The sequence below is a fragment of the Bos mutus genome, chromosome 7 (genome assembly GCF_027580195.1).
Source record: "Bos mutus isolate GX-2022 chromosome 7, NWIPB_WYAK_1.1, whole genome shotgun sequence".
Lineage (NCBI taxonomy): Eukaryota > Metazoa > Chordata > Mammalia > Artiodactyla > Bovidae > Bos > Bos mutus.
In genome coordinates, this window is record NC_091623.1 from 105,920,296 (window position 1) to 105,947,194 (window position 26,899).

The 26,899-nt window shown below is 41.7% G+C and overlaps 1 long non-coding RNA gene across 1 annotated transcript in view; it reads left to right on the top strand.

The window, feature by feature from the left end:
- The window catches only part of LOC138988657 (uncharacterized), a 99,485-nt gene that overhangs the window by 20,858 nt on the left and 51,728 nt on the right, over positions 1-26,899 (top strand). The window contains exon 2 of the long non-coding RNA XR_011464929.1: positions 16,320-16,447. This is a non-coding gene — a long non-coding RNA (uncharacterized lncRNA). The remainder of the gene's footprint in view (positions 1-16,319; positions 16,448-26,899) is intronic.

A 26,899-nucleotide genomic window follows, 5' to 3' on the forward strand; every position in this document is an offset into this window, starting at 1 on the left:
GAGTCATGGAACTGTCAGGAAAAGGGAGCCCCGCTTTTCATTGTTATCTGTGATGAAGGAAGTAAGACGTCCCGGGTCAGTTTTACCAAGTCTGAGACAACAAGGGTTGAGCTAAAAACCTTCCTGGGTGATGCTTTGGCTGCTGGAAGTTTGAAACAGTCACCTTCTGTCTGTGTTTCTAACTACTCCCTCTGTGTCTATGGTTGGACTCTTGGTCTCTATCTGTTTCTTTCTGTCTCTCTCTTGCTCTTCTCTGTCCCCTTCATCCCTGATTGATTTGCCTCATTGGAATAAAGTTCTGTTCCACTAGTGGGGTTCCATAATTGAAACTCTGGGGCATATCACGTGGAACAGGTAATGGTGACTTTTTTCCCCCAAGTCAGGTTATCAATTATAAATGACTAGGCAATCAGAGATCAAAAGAATTGTTTCCCCCAATGAATTAGTGGATTTTGGAATGAGAGGAGATGAAATGGAGCTAATAGGCATTTTTAGAAGAGGAGGTTGAGGGGTTTGGAGCTGGAGGTCTGAAACTCAGGACTGTGGACACGTCTGTGAGCTCTGGTGTCAGAGTTTTGGACAGCCTGTGTGCAAAGCTGGGGGTGGGGGGAGGGTGGGTGGCAATGTGCACTGGGATGACCCGGAAGCCTAGGTATCAGGGAAGCTAGTAAGCCGGGGGTGTGAGTGGCCTCTGCAGTCTGAAGGGCTGCTAAGAACCTCCCATCCGCTGTTGGGACTGTGTTCTCTCTGCCCCAGCTCCCCTCTGCCATGCTCCCCAAGTGGAGTGGGATTGTGATTTCCAGAGGAGTGAAGTGGGAGATTCTCTGGACATCCCCAGGAAGAAACATTTTTCTCAAGATGTTATCTTTGCTGTTGCTTACTCTGGGGAGATTGTGACAACTGTTGCGATTGTTCCCTGTCTGCCTCTTTCTGTCTCTCTGTCTCTGTTTTTGTCAGCCTCTGTCTCTGAGTTTGTCTCTCTCGTATGCACACCCTGAACAGTGGTTTTTAGTTCTCAGCACAACCGGAAACCCACATTCTCAGTTACAGAGACAGAAAATCTTGTGGAAGCACATTGGGCTAATTAACGAGGGAAAGTTATTAGTGACTATAACCTTTATAGCTAATCGAACCTATGCCCCCTTCAGTGGAAGCGTGGAGACTTAACCAGTGGAGTGCCAGGGAAGGCCCTAGAAGTGAATTATTTAGAAGTTACTAAAAAATACAGAGTCAATATAGAAAAATCACAAAGTAGATGAAAAGAAAATAAAATTTACTCAGTCTATAAGGAATTTCTTTTTTTATGAAATACTACTTTTTGAAATTGAAAAAGTGATCTAGAACTATAAAAAAATGTTCAAACACTTCAGAAGAGCATGAAATAGAGTAAATTGCCCTCTCAGTGGACTCCCAGAAAAACAAAATTCTAGACAGAAAGCCCAGAAATTTACTATGATTGTTCAAATGTATATCTCTGTGTATATGTGTATATGAACTTAAAAAAACCCCACATAAATAGGAATATAATGTACCTACTATTCTGCATCTTATTTTTTTACTTAAGACATTTTGGGCACCTTTTCTTGACAGTACATACAGATGAATACAGCATATATTCCTTAGTTACCACAAGCAATTATGGATACCATGCTAATTTGTGAATAACATTATAAAACAAAGAGAAGCAAAAAAAAAAATGGACACTCAGCACTGCTGGGAAATTGTACTTCATTATTCAAGAATCTGTCACATTTATGCTATCTTTGTGGAAGAATTTGACAAATTAATTAATTAGTCTTTTCTCTAACCTAAGCACTCTCACCACACAAACCCTCCTGCACTCTGCATTCTGTCTTCAATGTCAGCAGAGCCACAACCCACAAACCTTTGTGGCATTCAGACTCAGCCATCTGTTCAAGGGGCAGGAGGTGAGCAGAACTGCTTCCCTGGGGCCTGAATGTTGTTGGTCCGAAAAGCAGGTTTTTAGGGAATGGACTGTGCTTGCTAAAGTTTTGAACACTGATAGACAATGGTGACCGTGTGTTCTCCAAGGAATTTATTCTTTTCTGACATGTGAGGTCTTCTAAAATATGGGGGCCAGCAAAAGGACCCTTTTTGCCTGTCTCTGGGCAGTACTGTACACTGGTGTGACCACAGTGGTTGTTAAAATGTTGAATTACATCTATACGACTAGTAATAGATGCTGCTCTAAGACCAACCTGAACCCTCCCCAAGACTCTTGCTACCCCAACCCTCCTTAAAAACCACCTCCCTGTCTTCCCCATGATCCACAACTAAAAGGTTAATGCTAAACACTTTGCTGACAAAGCTATGGTTTTTCCAGTAGTCATGTATGGATGTGAGAGTTGGACTATAAAGAAGGCTGAGCACCGAAGAATTGATGCTTTTGAACTGTGGTGTTGGAGAAGATTCTTGAGAGTCCCTTGGACAGCAAGGAGATCAAACCAGTCAATCCTAAAGGAAATCAGTCCTGAATATTCATTTGAAGGGCTGATGCTGAAGCTGAAATTCCAATACTTTGTCCACCTGATGCAAAGATCCGACTCATTAGAAAAGACCCTGATGCTGGGAAAGATCAAAGGCAGGAGAAGAGGACAGAGGATGAGATGGTTGGATGGCATCACCAACTCAATGGACATGAGTTTGAGCAAGCTTTGGGAGATGGTGAAGGACAGGGAAGCCTGGTGTGCTGCAGTCCATGGGGTCGCAAAGAGTTGGACATGACTGAGTGACTGAACAAAAACATTGAACATAAAGCACATACTATTCTGCATCTTATTTATTTATTTTTTTGGTTTAAGACGTTTTGGCCATCTTTTCCTCAGTACGTAGGGAACACTCCTTTAGAGCTGTTGCCTGTACTTGTTCTGATTGGATGATAGATGAGCCAATCACACTGTTGCTGCTGCTGCTGCTAAATCGCTTCAGTCGTGTCCGACTCTGTGCGACCCCAGAGAAGGCAGTCCACCAGGCTCCCCCGTCCCTGGGATTCTCCAGGCAAGAATACTGGAGTGGCTTGCCATTTCCTTCTCCAATGCATGGAAGTGAAAAGTGAAAGTGAAGTCGCTCAGTCGTGTAGGACTCCTAGCAACCCCATGGACCACAGCCTACCAGGCTCCTCTGCCCATGGGATTTTCCAGGCAAGAGTACGGAGTGGGGTGCCATTGCCTTTTCCGATCACATTGTTAGATATAAGTAAATAACCAATGAAAACTGTGCCCTTGCTTCTGTAGAGTCAGGTTTTTTGAAGAGAGACCAGTGATGATGGGAACAAGTGGGTTCTATTAGAAGACAAAGCCAAGGTAATGGCTGGGATGCTACAGGTAAACTCCATTTGACCAGGGGGCACATGGTGGCCACCTTAACCACTTTGGTTTCCTCAGAACAAACATCTTTGGCAGGAACCTGGGAGCAAGGCAAACTGGAGTCAAGAAGAGTGGTTAATGGTTAATTAACTTGAGGCTGATGCTTAGGATCTTAAAAACATCCTGCCTGAGACCAAGAGTAAAACATTTAGAAAGACATAAAGTTGATGCCAATTTTTCCTTATTTGTTTGCAACTCAAGTAAATAAGCCCTGCTTTCTTTCTTGAGAAACCTGTCATTTGGTAGGTTGAATTTAATTGGATAGGTTTGGTGAAAGTAGAAAAAGTTTTTTTTTTCTCTGTCCCTTCTTCTAAGTAATATTCCATTGTGTGTGTGTGTGTGTGTGTGTGTGTGTGTGTTCGTATCTCACATCTTATTTACCCATTCATCTATTGGTGGACACTGGGTTGCTTCCCTATCTTAGTTATTGTAAATAATGCTGCAATGAACATAGAGGTGTATATAACTTCTCTAATTAGTGTCTTCATTTTCTTCAGATAAATACCCAGGAGTGAAATTGCTGGGTCATGTGGTAGTTCTATGTTTAATTTTTTTGAGGAACTCCTATACTGCTTTCCACAGTGGCTGCACCAATTTACATTCCCATGAACAATGCATGAGGGTTCCCTTTTCTCCACATCCCTGCCAACATGTTTAATCAGATGCTCTGCCCATTTTTAGAATGAGGGTTTTTTTTTTTTTTGATGTTGAGTTGTATGAGTTCTTTGTATATTTTGAATATTAACTTCTTATAGATATATTATTTGCAAGTATCTTCTCCCATTCAGTAGGTAGCTTTTTCATTTGTTGGTTTCCCTGGTTTTGTGAAAGCTTTTTAGTTTGATACAGAACCATTTGTTTATTTTTGCTTTTGTTTCCCTTAGGTGAGGAGACATATGAAAAAAAAATCACTAAAACTGATGTCAAAGAGCATCCTGCCCATGTTTTCTTCTAATTTCTTCTACTAAATACCTTCTTGAATATTCTCTGAACTCTTAAAAGCTCTACAGAAATAATCTCTAGGTTGAGTAGCAGGCCTAATCATTGGGCACCTCTGACTTAACGGATTTTCCAGACTATGGGACAGATAATGGTCATTGCCACAGGCTTCTGGTATGAGCATCTAAAAGCAGATGGACAACACAGTGAATATAACCAGTATTTTAAAATAACTATGAATGGAATGCAACCTTTAAAAATTGTGAATCACTGTGTTGTACACCTAAAACTTATCTAATATTGTACACTGGCTATACCTCAATGAAAAATAAACAACAACAAAGTCTAACTTTAAAAGACCAGCTTCTAGGCTTCCCAGGTGGCCCAGTGGATAAGAATCCACCTGTCAATGCAGGAGATACAGATTCGATCCCTTTTCTGGGGAGATTCCACATGCTGTGATGGGGCAGCTGAGCCCGTGTGCCACAGCTACTGAGCCTGTACTCTAGAGCTGCAGACCCCAACAAGAGAAGCCACCACACACCCCAACAAAGAGTAGTCCCTGCTTGCCACAACTATAGGAAGCTTGCACAAAGCAATGAAGACCCAGTGCAGCCAAAAAAAAAAACAAGAAAAAATGAATAATAAAAAAAAGACAGATGGGATGTCTCTCTCTTCTGTCCTCCTCTTCCTCCTTCTCCCCATCTTCTCCTCCTTCCTCTCCCCTCTTCTCTCCCACCTGTCTCTGTAGACCCATATACTGTAGGCCTGGTGGTGTGGGTTACTTTAAAGGAATATGGTAGCTCTATGACAGGCCTGTGTATAATAGGACAAAGAAGAAATTCCTAGAAAATAGACACTGGCCAAACAAAACAACAGGGTCCATAACAGTTGGGTTTGATAAGACAGGGTTCTAATCAGGCCCTGTTACTTACTTGCTATTTGAACTTGAGCCAGTTAATCCCTTTCTCTGGAACTCAGGGTGTTCATCCTTGAAATGAGACATTTGGCCTGATTGATTCTAGAATTCCTTTAGGGTTCTTCAGTGTGCTAGTGGTAAAACTAAGGCTTCAAACCAGGACTTCTGTTTCATGCACATCTCCTCTGGCTAGCAGCCATCTCCAGTCCAATGAGTTCCCTGTCTTCAGCCTTTGCTCCACAGGGCCAGGATAAAGATATTAACCTTAGCTGTTAACTTCCAAGGAAGGTTGTGTACATTTCTTGATTTACGTTATAGGTAAAATGTGAATCATGAGGACTCATTTTTCCCTATTGACTTTGTGATTACCTGTGATTTCAGAATTTTTTTTTTTTCTTCAGAGAATTCAGAGAATGTGAGATATTGGAAAGTCATTTGTCCGGGAGTTCTTAATCCAGATTGTGTGAACTGCTGGGGTCTGAGAACATGCAGAAATTACAGGAAGAATGTTGTGTGTATGTACATGTATCAGTCTATGGAGAGGATTAATTGATTTATTTTTGACATAATCAAAACTGCTTTTTAAAAAAAATTGAATTAAAATTTTTTAAACACCAAAAGCATTTTGTATTGGGGTAAAGTCAGTTAACAATGTTGTGATAGTTTCAGGTGAACAGTGAAGTGACTCAGCCATAAATATACATGTATCCATTCTCCCCCAAACGCCCTTTCCATACAGACTGGCCCATAACATTGGGCAGAGTTCCATGTGCTATACAGTAGGTTTTTGGTGGTTAGAGGATTAATTTTTAAAGCCAGTTTATTTTAATCTCAGATATATTTTACATTGAAAAGATGTGCAGGTTAAATATTCAATTTGATGAGTTTCTGCAAATACATAACTGGAGCAACCACCATGCAAAACAGGATATAAAACATTTCCATCACTTCAGAAGGTCATTCCTTGTGCCCCTTCCCAGTTACTCTTTCTCCTGCCCCCTCCCCTAGAAACCACTTTCTGACTTCTGTCACCATAGATATTTTCTTTTTTTAGAATTTCATATGAATGGAATAATAAAGTCTTTACTTTTGGGCATGTATGTGGCATCTTTTGCTCTGCACAATGTTTTTGAGACTCATCCATGGATCTTTGTGTATATGAGAGTTAGTTCTTTCATATAGCTGAGTATTTTTCAATTGTATAAGTATATAACAATTTGTTTATCCCTTTACTTTTGATCAGTATTTGAATTATTTCCATTTTGCACTATTATGAATAAGGATTCCATGAATATACTTTTGAGTACTTATAATGAGTCTTTTTGTATACTTATACTTTCAAGAGAAACCCAAGTAAGACGGTAGATGTTGCAAGAGGGCATCAGAAGGCAAACACACTGAAACCATACTCACAGAAAACTAGTCAATATAATCACACTAGGACCACAGCCTTGTCTAACTCAATGAAACTAAGCCATGCCCGTGGGGCAACCCAAGACGGGCGGGTCATGGTGGAGAGATTTGACAGAATGTGGTCCACTGGAGAAAGGAATGGCAAACCACTTCAGTATTCCTGCCTTGAGAACCCCATGAAGAGTATGAAAAGGCAAAATGATAGGATACCGAAAGTGAAACTCCCCAGGTCAGTAGGTGCCCAATATGCTACTGGAGATCAGTGGAGAAATAACTCCAGAAAGAAAGAAGGGATGGAGCCAAAGCAAAAAGAATACCCAGCTGTGGATGTGACTGGTGATAGAAGCAAGGTCCGATGCTGTAAAGAGCAATATTGCATAGGAACCTGGAATGTCAGGTCCATGAATCAAGGCAAATTGGAAGTGGTCAAACAGGAGATGGCAAGAGTGAATGTCGACATTCTAGGAATCAGCAAACTGAAATAGACTGGAATGGGTGAATTTAACTCAGAGGACCATTATATCTACTACTGCGGGCAGGAATCCCTCAGAAAAAATGGAGTGGCCATCATGGTCAATAAAAGAGTCCGAAATGCAGTACTTGGATGCAATCTCAAAAATGACAGAATGATCTCTGTTCGTTTCCAAGGCAAACCATTCAATATCACAGTACTCCAAGTCTATGCCCCAACCAGTAATGCTGAAGAAGCTGAAGTTGAACGGTTCTATGAAGACCTAGAAGATCTTTTAGAACTAACACCCAAAAAAGATGTCCTTTTCATTATAGGGGACTAGAATGCAAAAGTAGGAAGTCAAGAAACACCTGGAGTAACAGGCAAATTTGGCCTTGGAATACGGAATGAAACAGGGCAAAGACTGATAGAGTTTTGCCAAGAAAATGTACTGGTCATAACAAACACCCTCTTCCAACAACACAAGAGAAGACTCTATACATGGACATCACCAGATGGTCAACACCAAAATCAGATTGATTATATTCTTTGCAGCCAAAGATGGAGAAGCTCTATACAGTCAGCAAAAACAAGACCGGGAGATGACTGTGGCTCAGACCATGAACTCCTTATTGCCAAATTCAGACTTAAATTGAAGAAAGTAGGGAAAACCACTAGACCGTTCAGGTATGACCTAAATCAAATCCCTTATGATTATACAGTGGAAGTGAGAAATAGATTTAAGGGCCTAGATCTGATAGATAGAGTGCCTGATGAACTATGGAATGAGGTTCATGACATTGTACAGGAGACAGGGATCAAGACCATTCCCATAGAAAAGAAATGCAAAACAGCAAAATGGCTGTCTGGGAAGGCCTTACAAATAGCTGTGAAAAGAAGAGAAGCTAAAAGCAAAGGAGAAAAGGGAAGATATAAACATCTGAATGCAGAGTTCCAAAGAATAGCAAAAAGAGATAAGAAAGCCTTCTTCAGCGATCAGTGCAAAGAAATAGAGGAAAACAACAGAATGGGTAAGACTAGGGATCTCTTCGAGAAAATCAGAGATACCAAAGGAACATTTCATGCAAAGATGGGCTCGATAAAGGACAGAAATGGTATGGACCTAACAGAAGCAGAAGATATTAAGAAGAGATGGCAAGAATACACAGAAGAACTGTACAAAAAAGAGCTTCACGACCCAGATAATCACGATGGTGTGATCACTGACCTAGAGCCAGACATCCTGGAATGTGAAGTCAAGTGGGCCTTAGAAAGCATCACTATGAACAAAGCTAGTGGAGGTGATGGAATTCCAGTTGAGCTATTCCAAATCCTGAAAGATGATGCTGTGAAAGTGCTGGACTCAATATGCCAGCAAATTTGGAAAACACAGCAGTGGCCACAGGACTGGAAAAGGTCAGTTTTCATTCCAATCCCAAAGAGGGCAATGCCAAAGAATGCTCAAACTACCACACAATTGCACTCATCTCCCACTCTAGTAAAGTAATGCTCAAAATTCTCCAAGCCAGGCTTCAGCAATATGTGAACTGTGAACTTCCTGATGTTCAAGCTGGTTTTAGAAAAGGCAGAGGAACCAGAGATCAAATTGCCAACATCCGCTGGATCATGGGAAAAGCGAGAGAGTTCCAGAAAAACATCTATTTCTGCTTTATTGACTATGCCAAAGCCTTTGACTGTGTGGATCACAATAAACTGTGGAAAATTCTGAAAGAGATGGGAATACCAGACCACCTGATCTGCCTCTTGAGAAATTTGTATGCAGGTCAGGAAGCAACAGTTAGAACTGGACATGGAACAACAGACTGGTTCCAAATAGGAAAAGGAGTTCGTCAAGGCTGTATATTGTCACCCTGTTTATTTAACTTATATGCAGAGTACATCATGAGAAACGCTGGACTGGAAGAAACACAAGCTGGAATCAAGCTTGTCGGGAGAAATATCAATAACCTGAGATATGCAGATGACACCACCCTTATGGCAGAAAGTGAAGAGGAACTCAAAAGCCTCTTGATGAAAGTGAAAGAGGAGAGTGAAAAAGTTGGCTTAAAGCTCAACATTCAGAAAACGAAGATCATGGCATCCAGTCCCACCACTTCATGGGAAATAGATGGGGAAACAGTGGAAACAGTGTCAGACTTTATTTTTGGGGGCTCCAAAATCACTGCAGATGGTGATTGCAGCCATGAAATTAAAAGACGCTTACTCCTTGGAAGGAAAGTTATGACCAACCTAGATAGCATATTCAAAAGCAGAGACATTACTTTGCCAACAAAGGTTCGTCTAGTCAAGGCTATGGTTTTTCCTGTGGTCATGTATGGATGTGAGAGTTGGACTGTGAAGAAAGCTGAGGGCCGAAGAATTGATGCTTTTGAACTGTGGTGTTGGAGAAGACTCTTGAGAGTCCCTTGGACTGCAAGGAGATCCAACCAGTCCATTCTGAAGGAGATCAGCCCTGGGATTTCTTTGGAAGGAATGATACTGAAGCTGAAACTCCAGTACTTTGGCCACCTCATGCGAAGAGTTGACTCATTGGAAAAGACTCTGATGCTGGGGGGATTCGGGGCAGGAGGAGAAGGGGACGACAGAGGATGAGATGGTTGGATGGCATCACTGACTCGATGGACGTGAGTCTGAGTGAACTCCAGGAGTTTGTGATGGACAGGGAGGCCTGGCGTGCTGCGATTCATGGGGTCGCAAAGAGTCAGACACGACTGAGCGACTGATCTGATCTGATCTGATACTTTCATTTCTCATGGGTAAATATCCAGGGCAGGGATAGAATTTTAGAACATTTCCGTCACCTCAAAAAGAAACCTCATGCCTATTTATACTCACTCCCACACCCTCCCCATTCAGTTCAGTTCAGTCGCTCAGTCATGTCCAACTCTTTGTGACCCCATGAACCGCAGCACGCCAGGCCTCTCTGTCCATCACCAACTCCCGGAGTCTACCCAAACTAATGTCCATTGTGCCGGTGATGCCATCCAACCATCTCATCTTCTGTCCCCTTCTCCTCCTGCCCTCAGTCTTTCCCAGCATCAGGGTCTTTTCAAATGAGTCAGTTCTTCGCATCAGGTGGCCAAAGTATTGGAGTTTCAGCTTCAACATCAGTCCCTCCAGTGAACACCCAGGGCCAATCTCCTTTAGGCAACCACTAGTCTACTTTGGGCTGCTGTCTTTGGGGTCACACAGAGTCGGACATGACTGAAGTGACTTAGCAGCAGCAATCTACTTTCTGTGTCTATATGTTTGCCTTTCTGGACATTCTTTAAAAATGGGATTATACAATTCCACATCTCTTTTCATGACTTTTTTTCCTCGTTGTTTGAATGTCAGGTAAAATGTTACCTCTTTCCTCAAACTTTAATATTATTCCCCATTCAGCTCCTTATTTGCTTCCTTTGTAGAACTTACTGCACTTAGTATTTATGTATTTATTTTTGTCTAGTTGCTTTTGTCTGTTGGTGCCATTGGAACATAGTTTCCCTGAGGGCCAGAACCATTTCTGTTTGCTACTGTCAGATCCCCAGGATCTATTTAGTTCAGCATCTAACACAGAGGAGTGCCCAGTAAATATTTCTTGAGTGAATGAAGGTTTAAAAAAATGTTGCATTTTGAAGAGCAGCTCCAAGCTTTTCCCTTGTAGAGGTCATAAACTACAATAAATATCACTCATAAATTGTCAAAACTCTTCAGCAGTGACTTTCATGTCACAAGGTCCAATGTAGCAAATGTCTGTGTGCTATAAGATTTGGGAAACTGAACAAAGATTGGGGATTGATCTGTAGGCAGCATTTTCCAGCCTGCCGCCATGCCTGTCTGTGGTGCTCTTGGATTGGGGCTTTGTTTGGGGGCATATGGGAGAGTTTTGCTGTCTCCCATTGTTCACATCGTTCTGTTAATAGTGTTAGGCTGTTTACTTGGCCTGTGCTGACTGCCGGGCTGCTCTCCTACCTCAGCCCCTTGCTTGTTTCTTCAGAGGTTTTAGTTTGAACAAAAAGTACTTCCTTTGTTCATATGCCAACTGAGAATTCAAAGCATTTAGAATTTTTTATATATAAGCCACCAGGAAATACTGTCCAAAGTGAATGAAGCTGCAGGAACCTGTAGGAGTTGACAAGCTGACTTTGAGTTGAGCAGAAGCTGGGAAGAAGCCTTTCAGGGATTTTGAATGGAATTATGAGTGCCTTCTGTCTAGGTGGGTACCAATCTGTGAGCATCTGAGTCTTAGAACTCCCTGGTTTGGTACATCTGTACAACATAAGCAGGTTTGAAGAAGCCAAGGACCCTTCTTTTTAAAAAAATTAATTTATTTTAATTGGAGGCTAATTACTTTGCAATATTGTAGCGGTTTTTGCTTTACATTGACATGAATTAGCTATGGGTGTACATGTGTCCTCCATCATCAACCCCCTTCCCTCCTCCCTTCTCACATGGTTCCTTCTTGAAGCCTTTGCCATTTCTGTGAATCTGGGGAGGGGGTATTGGCCTTAAGGTCCTACATGGGAAATTCCAGTATTTTGTTGACCTCTACATGCACTAGCTCTTTTATTCCAGCCTCCCTGGAGATAGGAACTATGATGTTCTTTTTGTAAGATGAATAAGTATATGAAGATGCCCACTCAAGATCCCTCAGCTAGTTACTGGCAGGGTTGGGATTTGAACCTTCTGATTCCAAAACTCCTTTCTTTTTAAAAAAATTATTTTTATTTCTTCTTAATAATAATAATAATGCTTCTTTAAAAATTTAAAATTTTATTGTAGTAAGGGCACTTTACATGAGATCTAACCCCTTAACAAATGTTTAAGTATACAGTACAGTTCTGTTGACTATAGGTACAGTTGTTAATACAGCAGATATCTAGAATTTGCACATTTTGCTTGACAAAAACTGTATGCCTGTTGATTAGTAACTTCCCATTTTCCACTCTCCCCTGGCAACCATCATTCCACTCTGGTTTTATGAATTTGACTATTTTAGCTACATCATACCTGTGGAATTATGCAGTATTTGTCTTTCTATAACTGGTTTATTGAGAGAGTGGGCATCCTTGCCTTGTTTCTGATCATCAAGGAAAAGATTTTAGTTTTCCACTTTTATAATGATGTTGGCTGTGGGTTTTTCATAAATGGCCTTTATTTTGTTGAGGTGCTTCCTTTCCATTACTAGTTTATTGACAGTTTTTAAATCATGAATGAGTATTGAATTTTGTCAAATGCTTTTTCTGTATCTATTGAGATGATCATGTGATTTTATCCTTTATTTAATGCGGTGTATCGATTAGTTGATTTTTGTGTGTTGACCCATTCTTGTATCCCAGTGATAAATCCCACTTGGTCATGATGTATGATCCTTTGACTGTGTCAGTCTCCATTTTCACGACAGGCCTTTTCAGACTTTCTGTTTTTTTTCATAGTAGTATCGGTAGATTGTAAGTTTCTAGGAATTTATGGTTCTTCTAGTTTTATTCTATTGTGATCAGAAAAGATACTTAGTATGACTTTAATCTTAAATTTGTTAAGACTTATTTTATGACCTAATATGTGGCCTATTCTGGAGAAAGTTCTGTGTACACTTGAGAAGAATATATATTTGGCTGCTGTTGGATAGAATGTTCTGTATGTCTTTTAGATCCACTTCATCTATGATGTGTCCAAGTCCTGTTTCCTTATTGATCTTTCATATGGATATTCTATCCATTATTTAAAGTGACTTATTGAAGTTCCTTACTATTATTGTATTGCTGTCTATTTAACCCTTCAGTTTTGTCAAGTTTTGCTTCATATATTTAAGTGCTCTGATGTTGCTGCTGCTGCTGCTAAGTCACTTCAGTCGTGGCCGACTCTGTGCGACCCCATAGACGGCAGCCCCCCAGGCTCTGCCATCCCTGGGAAGGTACATGTAATTGTTGTATCTTCCCAGTGTATTGATCCTCTTATCATTACATTATGTCCTTCTAAGTCTCATATGACAGTTTTTGACTTAAAGTCTGTTTCCTCAATAGTAATTTTTAATAATTAGGTTTATTACTGCCTCCTTAGGGGCCAGATATGGTGACCAACTCTGTAAAGAGCTCAGAAAATGAAAAACAGGAGGTTCTAGTCTATAAGAAACATAAAGTCACTGGAATAATTGTCAGGAGGTCATGTTTTTATGACCATCTATGTGACGTTTGAAATATGACGTGGACTTTCTGAGTCTTAGTTCTGAGGCCAGTAAAATGTGGTAGTAATGTCTATTCACTTCAAAGGGTCATTGAGAAGCTTGAGAGGGAAAATGATCACTCATTCATTCCCCCATAACTACGGATTAAGTGCCAATCATGCATTCAGACTTAGGGCAGATATCAATCCAATGGGGCACATAGAAGCCCCTGCCCCATCACGGAGCTTACAGTTTAGAGAGGGAGACAAAATAAGCACTTATAACACGAGAAATACTATAGTGAAGGCATAGGGCAATATGGAAATGCCTAGCGTGTATGCCTATCTCCTGAAAGATTCCAGAAAACTTTGTGAACTTTTCAGCATTATTCATGCTACAAGACATAATATAGTCTGTGACATTGTATTGTCTAGTTTCACTCGATTTGTTGAAGCATGCTGTAGTCAACCCAAATTGACCTGGCAATCAGAAATTTATATCTCTGCCAAACAGATGGAATTGAAGGAAAGTTCTGAAGGCATTTTGAGCAAAATATAGGAAGAATAATCCTAACCACAGATGTCATTCAAATTTTGCTGTGAAACAAGGTGTCTGGTTACTGGGTGTAAAGGTTCTAGCCCACGTCTAGGTGTAGGGTAACCTAGTTTTGCTCCTGGTCTGAAGTGTTGTCTGGACAAGTCACTTGTCTCTGCCACAGTGTGTGTCATGAGGGCAGGGATTCTTTTTGGTGTTCTTTTGTTCATGAGGCATCCCAAGAACCTAGAGAGAGGCAAATGATAGTAAGTGTGGAGCAGCTAATAGTTGACTGACTGCTTGATTGTATTTTGGGGCTCTCATTTTTCTTTCCTGAACATAGGAATGGAACTAGAAGGGAATTGAACTGATTTATCTCTTAGCACTCTTTTGATTCTGTAGTTTGAATCACTAAAAATCATAAAATCCAGTTGAGAGAGCTTAGTCATGTGATAGTGGAAATAGTCTCAATACTTGATAGCCTAGTAAGAGCAACTGAACGTCTAATTGTGATACACATGGTTTTAAATTCTTCAGTTTTTGGCTCTAGCTTTTCAACAGAGTATACCTCTCTCACAAAGGTTTTTCTTTTTCATTTGTTTTTGTGGCATTTTCTGATGAGCTGCCTGAATTTGTTATTTTTGGAAAAATAATGGGAAAGGTAAGGAGATAATACATTTATTACTATTACTGCTATGGGAATTTACAACCCTAAAGATATAAGATGACATTTAAAAATAGTAGTTTTCAAGAAAAGTAAAGACAAATAGTTGAATATATATATTTTTTCTCACAGTAGGTGGCTAACATTGGATTAGCCTGGAGGATAATGGAGTAATTGTTCTTAGCAAGCTCAAATTTTGTTCAATAATATAAGTTTAAAAAACCTTTGCTGATACCTGTAATGTTACTGCTACTATATTATGGTATGCTTCTATTCATTCTTATAGATGTGGTAACTGAGACTTAAATGATTTTCCCCAAAGAGAACCTTAGACTGTTGAGTTTGTAACATCTGGGCAGTATTCAATGACTATTAACTATTATTATTGTTATTATTATAATCAAGAGAATAACATGCCCAGTGGGCTTCCCAAGTGGCTCAGAGGTAAAGAATATGCCTGTCAATGCAGAACACGCGGGTACAATCCCTGGGTGGGGAATATCCCTTGGAGAAGGAAATGACAACCCACTCCAGTAGTCTTGCCTGGAGAATCCCATGGGCAGAGGAGCCTGGCAAGCTACAGTCCATAGGGTCTCAAAGAGTCAGACACAACAGTGATTGAGCATTAGCATGGACATACTCAGTGCTTGGCAAAGCTGGGCTACAGAGCCCAATTTGTCTGATATTTTGAGTCCAATAGTGGCATAAAATGCTGTATCCTTAACACCGTATAGTGCGTAAGCATGTTTATTTTATCATATATGCTATATATATGATTTACAATTTTATATTTGGTTTGTAAATTTTTTTGTTTCTGCTGTTTATTTTATGTTTTACTATGCTGGGTCTTTGTTGCTGTGCGGGCTTTTCTCTTGCTGCGGCAAGTGGGGGCTACTCTCTAGTTGCGGTGCATGGGCTTCTCATTGCAGTGGCTTCTCTTGTAGTGGAGCACAGGCTCCAGGGTCATTAGGTTCAGCACTTTGCAGCTAGCAGGCTCTAGAGGACTGGCTTAGTAGTTGTGGCACATGGGCTTAGCTGCTTCACGGCAGGTGGGATCTTCCCCGGTCAGGAATTGAACCCATGTCTCCCGCATTGGCAGGAGGATTCTTTACCACTGAGCCACCAGGGAAACCGCAATACTTTTTTTTTAAGTGTCTTTTTCTCACTCCCTAGTTTCGTGGAATTATGCCTTGTCAGAGAAGAATGTGCCTTTTAAAAAAAAGTTCAAATACAGTTGACTTCTAATATTACATTTCCTTTCAGGTATACAGCATAGTGATTCAATATTTTATGGAAAATGTACATTGTTAAAGCTCATGTGGTTTGACCCTTTTAATGTGAAAGATATGGGGAAACAAGTCCAGGTTGAATGACTTACTCAAGGTCACTTGATGAGCTGTGCTAGTGCTATTAAGGATGAGAGCCCAGATTTCCATGCTGTCACCTAGCCCCTCTGGGAGGAGGACAGAGCTGAATGGTGTGTGAGAGCTTGGCCCCTGGAGCCTTCCACGCTGCAGTCCATCTGGGGTGGGGAAGGACTGCCAGAGGAGGCTCGATGACCCTCAGCAGGGCTGAGATATATGGGCTTTGTTTGACAAGTGCAGAAAACCAGAGCAAGTGGTCAGAGAGCACTGTATGGAAAATGGTCACCGGAGCAAATTTTGTGCATTTATACAATGCACAAAAATGTTTAGTGACATAAAATTATTAATGTGATAGGGTTCTTCTCTTGAGGTGTTCATTTGTCAGTCCTAGAAAGCCCTGTAGGACAAAGTATTAGTGTTAGTTATATCTCCTCCATTTCCTCTGCCTGAAACATCCGTTGTTCTCTCCCTATTCTATTACAGCAGAACCCAGCACTCAGTGATGGAAGGACCTCTGGGTTAAATCCCAGGATAGGGAGAGGAGAGGAGCTGGAGACAACCTACCTTGGTTTGAGACCTGTTTCTGCCACCTCCTGGCTGTGTCCACTTGGGTGAGTCACTTAACCTTTCTGAACCTCTGTTTTCTTCTCTGTAAAGTGGGATAATAATGCAATATATTGTGAGGAGTAAATGAAATAATATCTGTGAAATTCTAAGCAAGGTGCCAGGACATAATAAGCCGTCAATGAATGTTAGCTACAGAACAGATAAATCCCAGCTTTATTGAATGTTGCTGTGGTAACTGGGCAAATCAACTTCCTCTCTCTGGAATTCAGATTTTTCAGATGTAAATAAGATGGTTATGATGAAGATTCTTCCTACTTGAATATTCTGTGATTTCAAGCTTGCCCTTGTTCTCCATCAGTAATAATCTCTCCCTTACAAACCCCTTGAAGCCCTGCATGTGGGTCTCTCTTAAAACACCTTTCCGGTCTTTGTTTATAATTAATTTTTGTCTGTACCTGCTTGAGAACATGTTTATCCCAATAACCTACCCATAGTAAATGCTCAAAAAATGTTTTTTGAGTAGATGTACAAATAGTAAGGGCTTCCCTGGGGCTCAGTGATAAAGAATCCGCCTGCCAATGCAGGAGATGTGGGTTCAATCCCTGGGTCAGAAAGATCCCCTGGAGAAGGAAATGACAACCCACTCCAGTATTCTTGCCTGGGAAATCCCATGGACAGAGGAGCCTGGCGGGCTGTAGTCCATTGGGGTCACAAAAGAATCAGACACAACTTAATGACTAAACAACAACAACAAATAGTAATTTTTTGGTTCTAGTGCTTCTCAGAATGAGCAGTCAGAAAGCTTTGTTCTGCCTTTTTAAGCTTTCTATTATGGAACATTTTGAATACATACATAAGAAGAAAGAATAACAAAATGAGCTGCCATGGACCCTCTACCCAGCAGTGTTAATTATTCAGTGATTCATTCATGAGTAATCTTATTTGATCTAGTCCTCATATTTCACCTCCTCCCTCCAGGCTGCATACATCATATAAAGTATTCGAGCTTCAGCATCAGTCCTCCCAATGAATATTCAGGGTTGATTTCCTTTAGGATTGACTGGTTTGATCTCCTTGAACAGTAATCCTTTAATATCATTGAATATTCATTGTGTTTACATTTCCCTGATTTTCTTACAGTGTGTGTGTGTGTGTGTGTGTGTGTGCATGCATGCGCGTGTGCGTGTATTTACAATTTAGTTGAATCAGAACCCAGTTCAGGTACATGCATGGCTTTTGGTTGATGTGTCTGCTGAGTGTCTTTTGAATTGTCTATTTCTCTTTTCAATTCTGTTATTTTTTCCTTTGTGTATTTTGGGATTCTGTCATTAGGTATACACATTTTTATAATTGTTATATATTCTTCATTAATTTAGAAATTTTGTCTCTAGTAACAATTTTTGTCTTAAGGTCTATTTTGTCTGATATTATTATAGCCATTTCAGCTCTCTCTTTTTGCTTGATATTTCTTTTCCAATACTTTTACTTTCAACCTATTTGTGTTTTTGAATCTTATAGACAGTGTATAGTTGGATCATTTAAAAAAGTCCATTTTGCCAAGCTCTGTCTTTTAGAGTGTTTAATTCATTAACATGTAATCACCAAGAAGGTGGAATTTATGCTTGTGACTTTGCTGTTTACTATACAGCTTATATTTTTTTGTTTCTCTGTTCCTCTATTACTGCCTTCTTTTGTGTTAAATATAGATATTTTCTAGAGAACAATTTAAATTTCCTGATGGGTAGTGGTTTCCTTAAACTTCCGGGACTGCTATATCTCCCAGGCCTTCCTGAGGGGCTCTGTGTTTGTGTTGGGGCACATGTTCATTGCTGAACCAGCAGTTTACAACTGCCAGGCATAGCTTTTCTGAGTGTACAGACTTTACTTTCTGCTTGAATAGAGCCTCAGTGTTAGCCAGAGATGAGAAGTTAGGATGTTCTCAGGTCTTCTAGCATGCCCACAGGTCTGTGTTTATGTATGGTCTTCTAGATCTGTAGAAATATTTTAAAGCTTTTCCAAGCCAACTAGGGACTTTTCTTTCCTTATTTTGTCCTTTTAAGCTTTTTGGTTAGCCTGTTTTACCTGCTATCTGCAAACGTGGAAATAAATAAGAGCCTGAGAGTCATGGCTAGATTGAAGGAGTATGGATTAGGGGTAGTGTAGGTGGAACATGAGACGGTTCTTAAATCAAACTAAACCTAGAGTTCAAATCCAGGGGGAACATGAAAATATAAGCAGTCTGTGATTCACAGAAGTGCTGGGGAATGTTTTGTATTTCTACACCGTGAGGGAATATTAGTTACCTGTTGCTGTGCATCACATTGCTCTAAAACTTATAGCCGTGAACATCTATTATCTTGCATTTCTGTGGCTTAGGAATCCAGGCATAGCTTCTCTGGGTGTACAGCTTCAGGGTCTCTTACAAGGTTACAAACCAAGGCATCAGTCATTGTTTGGATATCATCTGAAGGCTTAACTGAGGAAAGAAAGGCTTCCAAGCTCTTACGTAATTGTTGGCAAAATTCAGTTTCCTGGGGACTGTGGGACTGAGGACTGTGTTTCCTCACCGGTTGTTAGCTGAAGTTTTTCCTCATTTCCTTGCCATGTGAGCTTCAGCATGGCAGCTTGCTTCATTCAGGCTAACCTGAGAGAGAGTGTTGCTGGTAAGACAGAAATGACCATCTTTTGTAACCTTATCATGGAAGTGACATCTAATCACAGAAATAACATCCCATCATCTTTGCCATGTTCTTTTGATTAGAAGCAAGTCACTACACATAGCCCACATTCAAAGAGAGGGATAGTTATACAAGGGCAGGAATACTAGGAAGTAGGAATCACTGGGAGCCATCTTGTAAGTCTGCCTACCCCAGAGGGTATGTGTGTGTGTATGTTGAGGCAGTTTTGCCTATTTATTAAAAATATTTTAATAGTAACTGTAGTTAACACTGTATTGTATATTTGAAAGTTGCTGAGAGTAGATCTTAAATGTTCTCATCACAAGAAAATAATTTTTTTGTTACTGTGTACATGTATGGATGTGAGAGTTGGACTGTGAAGAAAGCTGAGTGACGAAGAATTGATGCTTTTGAACTGTGGTGTTGGAGAAGACTCTTGCAAGTCCCTTGGACTCTTGTGAGTCCGTTGGACTGCAAGGAAATCCAACCAGTCAGTCCATCCAAAAGGAGACCAGTCCTGGGTGTTCATTGGAAGGACTAATGCTGAGGCTAAAACTCTAGTACTTTGGCCACCTCATGCGAAGAGTTGACTCATTGGAAAAGACCCTGATGCTGGGAGGGATTGGAGGCAGGAGGAGAAGGGGACGACCGAGGATGAGATGGCTGGATGGCATCACTGACTTGATGCACATGAGTTTGGGTGAGCTCTGGGAGTTAGTGATGGACAGGGAGGCCTGGCGTGCTGCGACTCATGGGGTTGCAAAGAGTCGGACATGACTGAGCGACTGAACTGAACTGAACGGAACTGAATGGTAATGGATGGCAACTAAACTTTCTTACAGTGTATACATATCTCAAATCATTATGTTGCACACCTGAAACTCACCCAATGTTATATGTTAATTATATCAATAATATAGCCATATGTGTCTAGTAGGGCTTCCCTGGTAGCTCAGCTGGTAAAGAGTCTGCCTGCGATGCGGGAGACCTGGGTTGGCAAGATCCACTGAAGGAGGGCATGGCAACCCACTCCAGTATTGTTTCCTGGAGAATCCCCATGGACAGAGGAGCCTGGCGGACTACAGTCGATGGGGTTGCAAACAGTTGGACACAACTGAGCGACTAAGCACACACATGTGTCTAGTAGCTGCCATATTGAACAGCGCAGACCAATATCATAGTTCAGTGGTTTTTTAGCTTTATTTTTTAAATATTTATTTTATTATTTATTTATTTGGCCAAGTCTTAGTTGTGGCACATAGGATCTTCATTTTTCATTGCAGCATGAAGGATTCTTTTTAGTTGCAACATGTGAACTCTTAGTTGCAGCTTTCAAGATCTAGTTCCCTGACCAAAGGTCAAACCCTAGCCCCCTGCATTGGGAGCATGGAGTCTTAGCCACTGGGCCACCAGGGAAGTCCCAGTTCAGTGGTTTTTAAACTTCAGTGAAACTTCAGGATCACTCAGGATCAAGACCTAGAAGGCTTAATATAATAAAATATTGCTAGGCCTCATTCCCAGAGTTTTTGATTCATAGGTCTGGATGAATCCTGGAAGAGTTAAAAATTTGTATTGAATACCAGGGTGTGTTATGCACTCTTCTAGGTGCTGGGGATACAGCAATGGGGGAAAAAAAAGAAACGGAAAAAATGCCTGCCCCTAACAGACCTTTCATTTTCATCTTCTCTGGATGACAAGGACAGAGAGACCTCAGCCAATATCAAAGTTATGATTAGCTCTAAGATATTGGTTGTTCTCTTCTGTAACTGGAAACATACCTGATCTAATGTAAGATAAAAGCATATCATTCTATTTCTGAGACATGTGTCTATGAGTATTTCTTTTCCCATAGAGGACTGGATATTTGGGTGTTTCTTTGTTAGTGGGTTTTTTTTTTTTTTTTTTTTTTTGCTGATAACCTTGAGAATTCAGGAAAGACAGAGAGAGAGAAAGAGAGGGCGAGCGAGAGTGCATAACCGAGCTCACCCTAAAGTTTGTGTGAGGGCAAAGCAGAAAATACTAAATGAAACATGTGAATGATTCTTACCAGTAGAGTGGATGGGGAGACAGAAAGAGTTTCAAAGAGGTTTCCCCAAATTTATCATAAAGCTTTACTCTATGGGGCTTTAAGGCAGACATTTCCTATTGTTCTTTAGAGAAGCATTTGAAACCTAAACTCTGATACCAGTTCCCAGTTCCTTCAATATAGCTCAGATTTCTGTTTTTAAAAATTTCTAGCTATGATGATATATGGATTTGTCAGTACATTTGTCTCAGAGCTCTGTGAGCTTGCTGGGCTGCAGCTGAGGCCTTCTGGGGTTAAGCCTCCTGTCTTAGGATCAGGAAAATTGTCCTAAGAAGTCTGCAGCTGGGCTAGAAGAGAATTCAGGCTTGGGGATGGAGGTGGGGAGGGGAGGAATCAAAGTTGCCGCTAGATCAGGCTGACTACTGGCAAATTATGAAGACATACTGGTGGCTTTGTCCTTTTCTGCTCACTGTTGGTTCATCCTCTCAAACACAAGTAAAGCTAGTGGCTGACAGCATGGACTTTGGAAAGTGATGGTTCTCCTATTTACTAGTTATGTGAACCAGGATTAGTTATGTGAACCAGCTTTATCTTCTGCAACCTCAGTTTTGTCAGTTGTATATTGGAGACAGTCCTCTCTAGCTACTAGAGTTCTTTAAAATAACATGCAAATGTGGTTGGCACAGTGCCTGTGCTCAATAAATGGTATCTGTTTTGAGGTTAAGGCAGATGTGAGAACTCCAGCTTTCCAGATGTGGAAGCTAACAAGGGGTGTCTCTTACCCTGTTTCCCCATCCTCTCTTGCTGGAATGTACCCTGCCTCTTAGTTATTGTATTCTTCCTGGACTCTGCAGGCTTGAAGCCTCAGCCAGCCTTTAAGTGTTTTGCTTGCCCACCCTGAGCTGAGGTTGGGGGGAAGGGCTCTTGGCAGGGACTAGTCACATCTGTGTCCACCTGGATCAGAGCTGCTCCCTGCTCTCCTGGGCCTGGCAGGGAGCAGCCAGGGATGGAGCTGAGTGGGGCTCCTGAGGAGGCGTCCAGTGGGTAAGTGCTGACCTGCTGGGAGAAAGTTTTTAGAGTGATTCTCTGGCATTTGCCTAAGAGCATTCATGTGCAATCCAGGGAGGGCACATTTTCTAAAAGGCAGGTGGAAATGGATCCCTGCTGTGCTCAGGAGGCCACATTTGGAAGGCTTTTGTCCAATTAAAGTATTACCAAGCTTGCTTCCTCTTCAAGAGTATTTCTGAAGAGGGAGGAGTTGATTTTTGTCTCCTTATAGGATAGAGATGAAGCAGAGAGGCCAGCACCTAACAAAGAACAAGATGTGCCTAGGTCTGTGCTGCTATAGGTGGCCTGAATTCTGGGTTTGTGTGTGTGTGTGTTTGAGTGTACATGTGAATGTAAATGAGTTTGTGAGTATGTGTCTTTCTCCAGTGTCTACTTATGTTCTGTCACTTTCTATCTTTTCTCTTAGCAGCTGTGAAGATTCAGACTGCTCAGGTGTGAATCCTCTGTGTCCTTGAGCCAGGGGATGATGATAATTCCTGCCTCCTAGGGCTGTTGTCAGAGAAGGTGCATATAAAGCACCTAACAGGGTGCCTAGCACATAGTAGATGTTGGATAAACTGCGTATATTTCTCTATAACTTTTCCTTCTGTGAGTGCATTTCTCTATATTGTGGTAGGTGTAGGGTCTATCCTAGGTGTTCTGGGTGGTGAGTAACAGAACCGATTGCTCCATGGGATCAAGAATGGGTCTGTACTGTTCACCACCATTTCTCCAGCACCAAGGACAGCACCTGGCTTAGCTCAGGTGTTCAACAAATGGCTGAGGACTGAATAAATGAGTGATTCCAATTGGAGCTAATTTAAGTAGGAAAGGGAAAATAATGATGAGGATGTAAAATGCCTCATGGAACATGCGGGTGGGATAAAGAAGGCTCTGGGCAGCCACCAGGGGGAGACATAAGCTGGGGTCTGGAAAGCCATGGGGATGTTTTTGTCTTCTCTCTCTACCAACCATAGTTACTTTGCTCTTTTCTTTCTCTATAGATTAGTTTTTCCTGCTCAGGCCATCTGGTGAATTCTGCCCACCTCGTACTTATCAGTATAGCCAATTTCAAATACTGACTAAATGTCTCTGAATCCCAGTTTCAGATTCCCAGGAGGGAATCTGATTGGCTAATCTTGGGTCAGGTGTCTTCATTTCTGGTCTAATCAGAAATGGTTAAGAGTACGGTCCCATGGCTTCTCTCTTCTCTCATGGATCAGGGGGAGCTTTCTAGAAAAGGGACTTGTGTTTAGTTCAGTGTCTGCCTAGCCCTGTTGAGTCTGTGGAAGAAGGAGCCAATCCACAGAAGGGATAAGAGACAGTTGGTAGCATAGTCTTTATCTTCTTAGCATGGGTGGGAGGAAATGTGTATGTAGAATTTACAGGTCTAATGGATTCCCTGTTCGTATCTAGTTGTGTTTTATTGGAGTGGTATTTAGGGGGACTTTGGGGAAATTTCCTAGGCACTAATCATGTCACCTTTTCCATTCTAATGGGATAATGAATGCTAAGAAATGCTTATTCTAGAGCAAGGTATACCAAAGACAACTACACTCTTTCCTGTGAGATATCTGTGAGCTACAGTCCATAGGGTCACAAAGAATTGGACATGACTGAGTGGCTGAGCATGCACACATGCACACAGTAAATGGTGCAGTGGAGATTCAGACCCAGACAATTATATACCAGTAACCAAGCCTGACGTGCTGCGATTCATGGGGTCGCAAAGAGTCAGACACGACTGAGCCACTGAACTGAACTGAACTGAACTGAACCAAGCCTTGGCTATACCATTTGCACATGGCACATTAGCCTCTTCTTTTTTCTCCATTTATTTTCCTTTCCCCCATCCTGGATTGCAACCTACTCTGCAATAGACCTCTTTACCTCAGGGAAAGTTGGGGCAGAGCTTCCAGGTGTTTGTGCTCCCATCTGCTGACTTCTGGAGTGTTGGAGCACAGAGGGGTTTACCACTCCCCACAGCCCTACAAGACTAGACAGAGATCCCCTGTGGTGTGGTGGGGACTGTTGAGGTGGAGGTGTTGAGAGCAGTGAACTCTGTGATCTAGGAGAGAGACTTCCTACATCCTTCCCTTCCTCTCCCCTGGGTGGAGCCCGGGAGGCGAGTAGCAAGAGAAAAAGATGATATGGCCAGTCTTGGAGGGAGGCAGAAGTGACCTGACTGTGCAAAGTGTCTCTGACTCAGAAGCAAGGGAGAGTTGCTGGGCCAGAAAGAGCCCAGTGAGAAGGCTCAGAGGCACCTTACAGTAGCCTACGTAGACCTAAACCCCCACTCCCAGCACACTGGCTCCCAGAGACCCCTCCACCTGAACTTCCTCCTGGTCCTGGTGTTATGTGTGTGTAACTGTGTATTGAGAGTGGTTGTGGGAGCAGAGCCAGTGGTACTGTATTGACTAAAAATACATCCCTGCCCTCTTGGCAGAATAAGGGCTCAAAATAGAAGTTTAGCTGAGTTAGAAAGAATAAAAATATGTGGGACTTCCCAGGTGGCGCTAGTGGTAAAGAACCCGGCTGCCAATGAAGGAGACACAAGAGACGTGGGTTTGATCCCTGGGTTGGGAAGATCCCCTGGAGGAGGACATGGCAACCCACTCCAGTATTCCTGCCTGGATAATCCCTTGGACGGAGGAGTCTGGAGGGCTACAGTCCATAGGGTCACAAAGAGTTGGACATGACTGAAGCGACTTAGCACACACATATTTCTTACACAAGTGAGTGTGTGAACTGGGAAGCAGCCTCTGTAACATATTAAGCTTGTTTTCTCTTTGCAGCAACTTGTTGTTGGTTATAAGGGGGGCTCCAGAAGACCCCCTTTTCTCACTAGTCATTTCGTAGTATTTAGCTGTGAAGTCCACCACATTCACCCTCCTGCAAAATAATGTATTTCTCTTAAGTTTTGGCATCTGAAATTCACCTGTTTGCCACTAGGTGGGGTTAAAAATTGCAGGATGCTTGGGGTCTTGTTGGGAAATGCTGGAGACTGAAAAACAAGCAAATTAAAGTGATAAGAAATGAAGTGTAAGTCCTGCTTGGTGCTGAGAGACAGTTCTCCTTTCTTCCCCTCTCAGAACATTTAATACTCTATTTTGCTCAACTGGGTTTTCAAAATTACAAAAGTAAGGTTACTTTGCAAAGTTTTGAAGGTTTATCAATTTAAACCACCCCCCCCCCTCCACTGCTCAGAGATATTGTTCCCTGGTAACAGTTTGGGCTGTATCCTTGCTGATGTTTTCCCTTTGGCTTTAAATAGATATACATTTAGTTGTTCATATATACCTATACAGCATTTCTCAGGTGGCACAGCGGTAAAGAATCCACCTGCCAATGCAGGAGATGCAAGAAACTCTGGTTCAATCCCTCCAAGAGTCCCTAGAGTAGGATATGGCAACCTACTCCAGTATTCTTACCTGGAAAGTCCCACGGACAGAGGAGCCTGTGGGCTACAGTCCATGGGGTTGCAAAGAGTTGGGCACTGAGAGTGAGCGATGTGCATACTCACATATACGTAGATAGGTATAACACATGCACCGTTTCCCAACTTGCTTGTTTCCTCCACTTAGCTTGTTTTATAAACATTTCCCCAGGTTGGTACAAAGAAGTCTATTGCATATGTTTATTAACTATTAGTATTCAATGGCATGAATGTACCATAACTTTTAAAGCTGTATTCCTCTGGATGGGTATTTAAGTTTTCCTTCCTTATTTCCTCCCTTCCTTGCTCCCTCCCTCCTCCTTTTTCTGTCCCTCTCCCCTTTCATATATGTACCCTTTTGCCCTTGCTTTAGTATCTGATGTTTTAGTTTAATTTGTTTCATTTTACTTTTGCATCTGCTGAGCCCTAAGTTATGCACATTTAAAATGTTGATAGCTTCTGTCAATTTGCTCTTCATAGAAGTTGTCCTATATTAAACTCCAACAGGGTTACAAAAGGTTGCGATGTTTCTAAATTCTGCATTGTACTTGCTTGTTTAATAACCATAATATTCTGCCAGCCTGTGAGACCTCCTGAGAGCAGGAATTTGACTGCCTGGTCCTTGCCTGAATCTGTAGAACTTAGCACAGCTCCTGGTCCACTGTAGGTTCTCAGTGATTATCTGCTGGGTGAAAGAGAAAATGTAGAATGAACACCTGCCAAGGGCTTGTTCTTAAATGGGTGCCTGGGAACATTTTAAAACAAGAACTTTAAACTGACAAGAAAAATATTTAGGCTCAGAGGCCCGTGGATTTCCTAAGTTCACTTGGGGCAGCGAAGTTAAAAAAAAAAACAATCTATGTTGTTTTAGTTAAAAATTTTAGTTGCTTTTGGCTTGGAAAACAACCACCTTTAGCTTCTCCAGGTATGCTCCAGTTGGATCATATGTTTGTGCAGAAGTGTATACATGGGCCTCCTCTCCGAGGTTGGCCATCCCTTCCTTCCTGTGGATTCCCAGGTGGTTCCCCAAATCTGTGACTTGGATCACTTGTCCTACCGAGTGTGAGGCACACTGCCAACACATGGCCTGGTCCCTGGGGCTGAGAGGCAGTGGGTGCGGCTACTTTGTGGCACGGAGGGGCTGGTTTGGCTTTCACTGTTCTGCTTTGTGACTTTGGGCAAGTGACTTTGCCTCTCTGGGCCTCCATGCCCTCATCTCCAGAGTGGGAGTCATCATTTCTACAGAGCCTGCCTCTCAGCTGATTGTGAGGCCCAGAGTGTGTCGTAAATTATGACATCCTACACAAAT